The following is a 6,964-nucleotide window of genomic DNA, read 5'->3' as shown; positions in this document are numbered from 1 at the left end:
CTGGAGGTGACCTTTGGTTTTTGACTGTACATTAAAATTTTCAGTAGAAAACCCACTCACTGCATTTTTTACAGTGAAGGTCTGGCAACCAAAGCTGCAGGTATTTTACTGTAAATTTAACAGATTATTTTTTACAGTGTACTATATTGGCCAATTTATCTAATCACAGCTTTTTACTTGGGACAAGCAATTCAAAAAGATAAAACCTATAACACAGGTCCAGTCTGGCAAAAATATATACATATATATTAAAGCAGAATCAGTAACATACACCTTAGAAACACTTAAACGCTTTTATTCTATTTTTTTGATAAGCTAATGCCAGACCGATAACTTCAGTACATTATATTCACACCTGTTAAGTATGCAATTTTCTCTTTGTCCCGTATAATAGGGCTATATTTCATGTCCATAGCTTCGTCATCCCATTAAACTGAATGCAGGGACATGAAGACAATAAATGTGAAACTATAAAAATCTCTCATCTGCTCTTGTCATTTTCTTTTATCACTATCATTTCTATGCCACTGTGAGATGGATACAAGGTGTGTGTGTGTGTGTGTGTGTGTGTGTGTGTGTGTGTGTGTGTGTGTGTAAATCTGGCCTGCTTTGTGTAAAATAACGATATTGTTTGAATTCGCCTCCATTTATGACTGACTGTGTTTATCTGCACTGTTCAATCAGACAGGAGGAATGTAAATCTGCACAAAACTACACAACACACACTATTCCCTAACCCCATTGTATAGCCAGGGAGAACTGCATGTTAAGAGACACATAAAACACACAGAGGTCTCTTATAATCTGTGCATCGTCCTCCATGGGTGACAAATTGACAGTTTGACTCCAGCAGCGTCCTAAATTAACTGTGGCCTCTCACTGTGGTGCTGCACACATTCTTTTACTGAAAGACAGAATGTTTTGTTGTAGTCCAATCTGTTGGCTGAATTATTTGTCATTTTATTAGGGCCACGGAGCAATTGCACCGAGCACTGGTCCCATACAGCAATAGCTAGGGACCAGCACTACTGTTATACTGTGGATTTCTTCTTCTTCCTCTTCCGGACGCAATTTCGTCCCGCTACTAGTCCTACAACTTGAAGAGTTGCAGGACAAATTATATATCAAAACGTGCGGTTTAATCGGGATCGGTGTGCTATTTCTTTTCTCTACGGAATATGTTTTTTTCCGTGACGTAACTCGCGAAAAACTACCTAAAATCTTGTATAGAAGTGAATGGGATGGCCGAAAAAAAATGAGCGAAAAAGAACATTAATTGGAGATTTTTAAACATCTACTTCTCCGGCATATTTTCAACTAGAGACTCCATTTAAACTTTAAAAAAAAAATTGTCAAAAAATAAATTTGAAAACTGTGCTCCAGGCTGCAAATTCCACTCTACAGACATAATTCATACATAGAAAAGTAGGAAAATTTGTCTTCTCCCTCACAATCCTCTGGTAAAGCTGTCAGAGTTATAGTTTGGGCGTAGGACGCACAGATGCGCCACCAACATGCACCAACAACCTCATTGGCTCCAATATTAAAAACGGCGGAAGATTTATGAAAAAGTGAGATGTAACAGTTTTTTTAGATTGCTCTAACAAAGTTATTTTTTCATTTTTCTTAAAAAAAAAACATATGTAGACGTTCAGGAAGAACTCAGGACGCTCAAAGTGAAGTCAGATCGATGATAGGTATTATGGTTTTGCCAAAAATGCTTCCTGTTCGAGGCCAGAAATTCCAGTCTGTCCACCACTGTGTCGGAACATTGGCAGTTGGTGGCAGTTAATTCTGTTTATTGCTCTGCTCCGATTGCCTTTGATCTTTGCTGTGATGACAGTTACAGATTTACGCACACACACATGCGCGTAAGAACACACACACACACACACACAGGTAACTTTGTGTGATTTTCATTACACACACACACACAAATGCGCGCGTAAGCGCTCACACTCCTCCAGATACACATGTTTCACACACACACACACACACACACACACACACACACACATTTTGAGGTTAAAGGGCATAGGTTGCTGTATATATAAATACTTGAAAAGGAATGCTTGTTGTAGGTGTGCTCCTTGTATATTATATAGTATCATAACATTACTAGTATTAATTGTTTGAAATCTCTGATGAATCTCATCATAGTGTACACACACCGGCAGTAAGTTTACAATGGTAAAAATGTGGGTCCCTCAAGAAAAAGGGTGAGAACATGCGCGGGTGAGAACACGCGCCATTTGTAAAAGCTGGTGAAGCAGTGTTACCAACTTAGCAACTTTGTTGCTATATCTAGCGACTTTTCAGACCCCCTTAGTGACTATTTTTCAAGAAAGCGACTGGAGACAAATCCAGCGACTTTTTCTGGTGTTTTTGGAGACTTTTGGAGACTCGTTCTTTCTCTTCTCAACGAGCCGTGGGGGCCGGAGGCTCATGAAAACAGTAAGAACAAGTCAAATCGGCACAGTCCTGTTAATTACGGAACGTCCCAACATTTTTGTAATCAGTGTTGTAATGCTGCAGCAAAGGGCCTTCATCAGCTCCGTGCTCAACCTGTGTTTGCCTGACGGGGTTTTCTGAGAATAAGTCAACAAACAGACTACACCTGTGTGTCTGTAAGCCGTAGCAACAACTGAAATGTTTAAACACAGAAGTTTTTTGTTGCAGCAACATCTCATCCTGTTTCTGCAGGTTTAGTTTATTTTAGATTATGTTCTACACATGCTGCAAACACAGACTAGTATACAATGACATGTCTTTCATTTCTCAAATGGCTGGAGGCCAATAGGCTCATCAGGGGGAAAAATAATGATTTAAAGAAGATGGGGAGGGGCTCTGAGATCGATCTGAAGGTGGTGAAGTATTACGGGAAATTATTTGCATATGGATCCAGTGTGATGTTCCTAGGGGAGTTAAGTTCCCACCATTATTACATCATTTTGTTTTGTATGTGAAGTGGTGATTGTCTGTAATGCGGTTTAATGGTTTCTGGTTGTGTATATATATATATATAACTCACCATACTCCTTAGACAAAAAAGAAATGCAATATTCTTGGTACAACAAACTACAATCTGCCCTGAGAGGAGTGTCTACACAGACAAATACACTCAACACTTTCAACACTTATCTCTCTCCTTCTCATTTATTCCATTTATTGTAATCAGAGAGCTCCTCCTCAGTACTGAACACATCGACTATAGTTCATACAGTTTATCCATCACTTAACAGACACTCCCAACCCCAAAACACAACATGTCAACAATATGCCTACTTAGCACAGATGTGTAGCAGACGGCTTTCTGCTCTCACACTCTGCGTTGTGTTGTGTAGGAACAAGTGAGACGTAGTTGAGTATCTGTGGGGTTTATTCTTCACAGGAAAAACAGAAAAACAGAGGCGTTACACACAAGAGCCACACAGCCTCTCTCCACACTCCACTTTGAGCACACACAGCTCTTTTTATCACACAATAAACGGTATAGCCCAGGAGTCTGCAACCTGCAAAAGAGCCATTGTTGGCCAAAAAAAGAGAAAACATTTTGTAATGGAGTCGCAAACCTTATTTTGAGCCTTACAATGAAGATAAAACAACCTACTCAGTCTAGATTAACCTACCAAAATTACTAATAGGCTATTATGAGCATTTATTAATATGATTTCATAAGAAATATCTCCGGACATTTGGAATCATAAGCTCGCCTACCTAGAAATAACTTATTAACTAATTTTGAGGTTAAGGCGCCGGGCCGTAGACTTTCGTAAGTTTTGAAATCTCTGATGCACATTTTAGTTTACTTTTTTAATGCCATATATTAGCTGCACATGTTAACAATATAATACAAATTCCAATGGGCTGACGCCAAAGAAAAATAATAATTTAAATAAAACAGTACAAAGTAACAAAGTACAAAGTAACAAAGTAATTCATTCATTTCCCCTGGTATAGCCTATGTGAAATTATAAACAACATGACAATATATAAACTCTCTTACACACATCTCTCAAAGTCTAAAAAAAGAAATAATTTCACCCACATATCTCATTTTTTATGGTGCAAAAATATTAGAACATGAATTCAATTAAACAACTGGCATACCTTCAGGAAAAACAGACAAACACAGGCGTTACACACAGGAGCCACACAGCCACTCTCCACCCTCTACAAAAAAAATAAAATTACACATAATTCACATAAACCACCATCAACCTACATATCTTTCTGTGTTGGGCCTTTGGAGTGAACTTGGCTGGTCCACTGTGGACTGGTGAATACCTAAAGTCTTTGAGATTACTTTGTAACCCCTTCCAGTCTGATGCAAATCAACAATTCTTGATCGCAGGCATGGTGATTTTGAAAGAACCCCCTAAAACCTAAAAGTTTTTCTGGAAATTCAACAGAAGATTTTTCAGCCTCTGTAGCAGATAGAAATTAAATTCAAAAAGTATTTGAGAGCTTATACCCGTGGCTTTCATGAGAAGTTGAGTTTATTTGTCCAAACCTTCAATCAACAAACTCAGCAAATGTTACATTTGACTGAATAAAAATCCTATGCATAATACTAATACATGCCCATCAGCAAGATGCAAACATGATATGACCATTGGAAGAAATAGACATAGTTCTCATTATCCTACTGTAATAAATCATAATAATAATAATAATAATAATAAATAATAATAATAATAATACATTTTATCTATATTGCACTAAGTAATGTAAGACACAAACAGTCATTATTTCTTATATCATCATCACAATTAATTATTATTATTATTGTTATTATCTCCAGATGGCCACAAATCTGTCTGTTCTTGGGTGAAAATATGTCATCTAAAAACATATTCCTCATCCATAAATCCCGGTCGATTGGTTCCGAGGGTTCAAAGTCCAGATCAGCTATAAAATCATCGGCGCTGTTTTCATCAAGATCGTTTCCGTCACTGACTTCTGAGCTCCCTCCGCTATAGTCGTCCTCCGCCATGATCAATAAAGACATGAAATATTATAATTGTTTGTGTGGCATTAGGTTAAGCACATTGTGTTTGTCTATACTTGGGACTTAGATGCAAATAAGATCACGTTTTAAAATTACAAATTAATGCAGAAAAAATAGGTAATTTCAAAGGGTTCACATACTTTTTCTTGCCACTGTACATGGAATTTCAGAATAGATCAGATGTGGATGGCTGGGAGGGCGTTAGTGGGAAAAATGTTAAAGGAACAAACAATATACCTTCAATATACCTGCAAGAGAAGAGCAAACAGGCGGAGAGCTGTCACAACTTGAAACTGTCGATGTTCTGAAGTCGTTGAATAACCTTGTACATAGTGTACTTACCATATGCTCTGTACATACTGTATCTACAGTATTGGTCTATGGTATGGAGCTGTGACACACCCTGTACGACATGTAAAAACACTACAATTCTTTTTCATCTTTCAGCTCACAGCAGCCGTTAACTTCTTGTTGGAATGTTTTGACAGGAAAAGGGTATGACTGAGCTGTGTTTATACTGAAATTTTCAAAGGAGTCAGGCAGCCATTGCTTTATTCTTTTCTTTCTAGTGAAGATGCTGCAGCAGAAGAGTCGTCAATGATGGCGCCTGAGACAACATGCAGCCGCCGTAGATGCTGTTCCATGTTATGTTCTCATAACAACAGCTGATGCATAGCTTCAAAGATGTTACTCACCATTACAAAATTTTACATTCATTAGATTTATTAGATGAAAATGCTTTTTCTTTTCCTCTGAGATAAACTTTAAGACAGGAGTACTCAAAAACTACAGTTCAGTACTTTGTAGGAATTTCACCAGTAGCCTAAGAAGTACTGTGTCTTATTATTAGACTCATTTAGCCGTGTTTGATCTTCGGACGGATTAAACAGGGGAGACGCAACTGTGGCCGATGTCGCTAACTGTGCACAACATCAGCAGCTGATAAACTCATAAACAAAGCAGCATGGCTAATTATGCACAGCGATCATAAACATAGTGATCGTGAATTAACCGGCATCACAACTGTGCACAGAGTGTCTGGTGCTTGTTGTAAACAAACAGAGATCGCTAAGTGAACACCTCCTGCAGCAGCAGCACATACACACTGTACTGCTACAGAGCTAACTGTTAGCCTGTTAGCAATTTGCAGGTTGGATGCTAAGGGGTTAACATCCCCTCCGGCTCTGCAGCTGGGAGAGACTACTGCAGGAGGACTGTGCCGATTCGACTCATTCTTACTTAAGAAGAGTAAGAACGAGTCTCCAAAAGTCTCCAATAACACCAGAAAGTCGTTGGATTTGTCGCCAGTCGCTTTTTTGAAAAGTAGTCGCTAAGGGGGTCTGAAAAGTCGCTAAATATAGCAACAAAGTTGCTAAGTTGGCCAGCTTTTACAAATGTTATTGTGGCATCGAGTACTACGCCACATCCTGCTTAGCGTTCTATCCAATCAGCAACCAGGCTTTTTTCAGGGGAGAAAAACGGCCCCGCCCCCTGGTGGTTGGTGGACTACTGGTGTAGAAAGTGCTTGATTAGATATGCAGGGGAGCGGCATTTTAAAATCGAAATATTGCCGACGATCAGGTTAATTTAATCGTGGTGGCCAAAATCGTGATCATGATTAATTGTGCAGCATACACTACAGACTGCACTAATTCACCTGTTCACACACACATTCATACTGGTGGCAGGTGGAGTTCACTCACACACTGATGAACGCAGCATTGGTGGGCCATTTGGGGTTCAGTATCTTGCTCAAGGATATTTCAACATGTAGGCTGCCATGGTCGGGGACAACATACAACACTGTAGATGTAAATTTGTTTCTGTAAATTGTATTTATTTAAAGTGTTGGAAAATAAAACAACTAAATAAAAATAAATTACTAGTAGTAGAGTGGAAGAATAAGCAGTATCCTAATAGTTGAACAATGAAATAATTAAGACTATTTTTTTT

The sequence above is a fragment of the Centropristis striata genome, chromosome 4 (assembly GCF_030273125.1).
Source record: "Centropristis striata isolate RG_2023a ecotype Rhode Island chromosome 4, C.striata_1.0, whole genome shotgun sequence".
Lineage (NCBI taxonomy): Eukaryota > Metazoa > Chordata > Actinopteri > Perciformes > Serranidae > Centropristis > Centropristis striata.
This window is presented reverse-complemented; position numbering follows the sequence as displayed.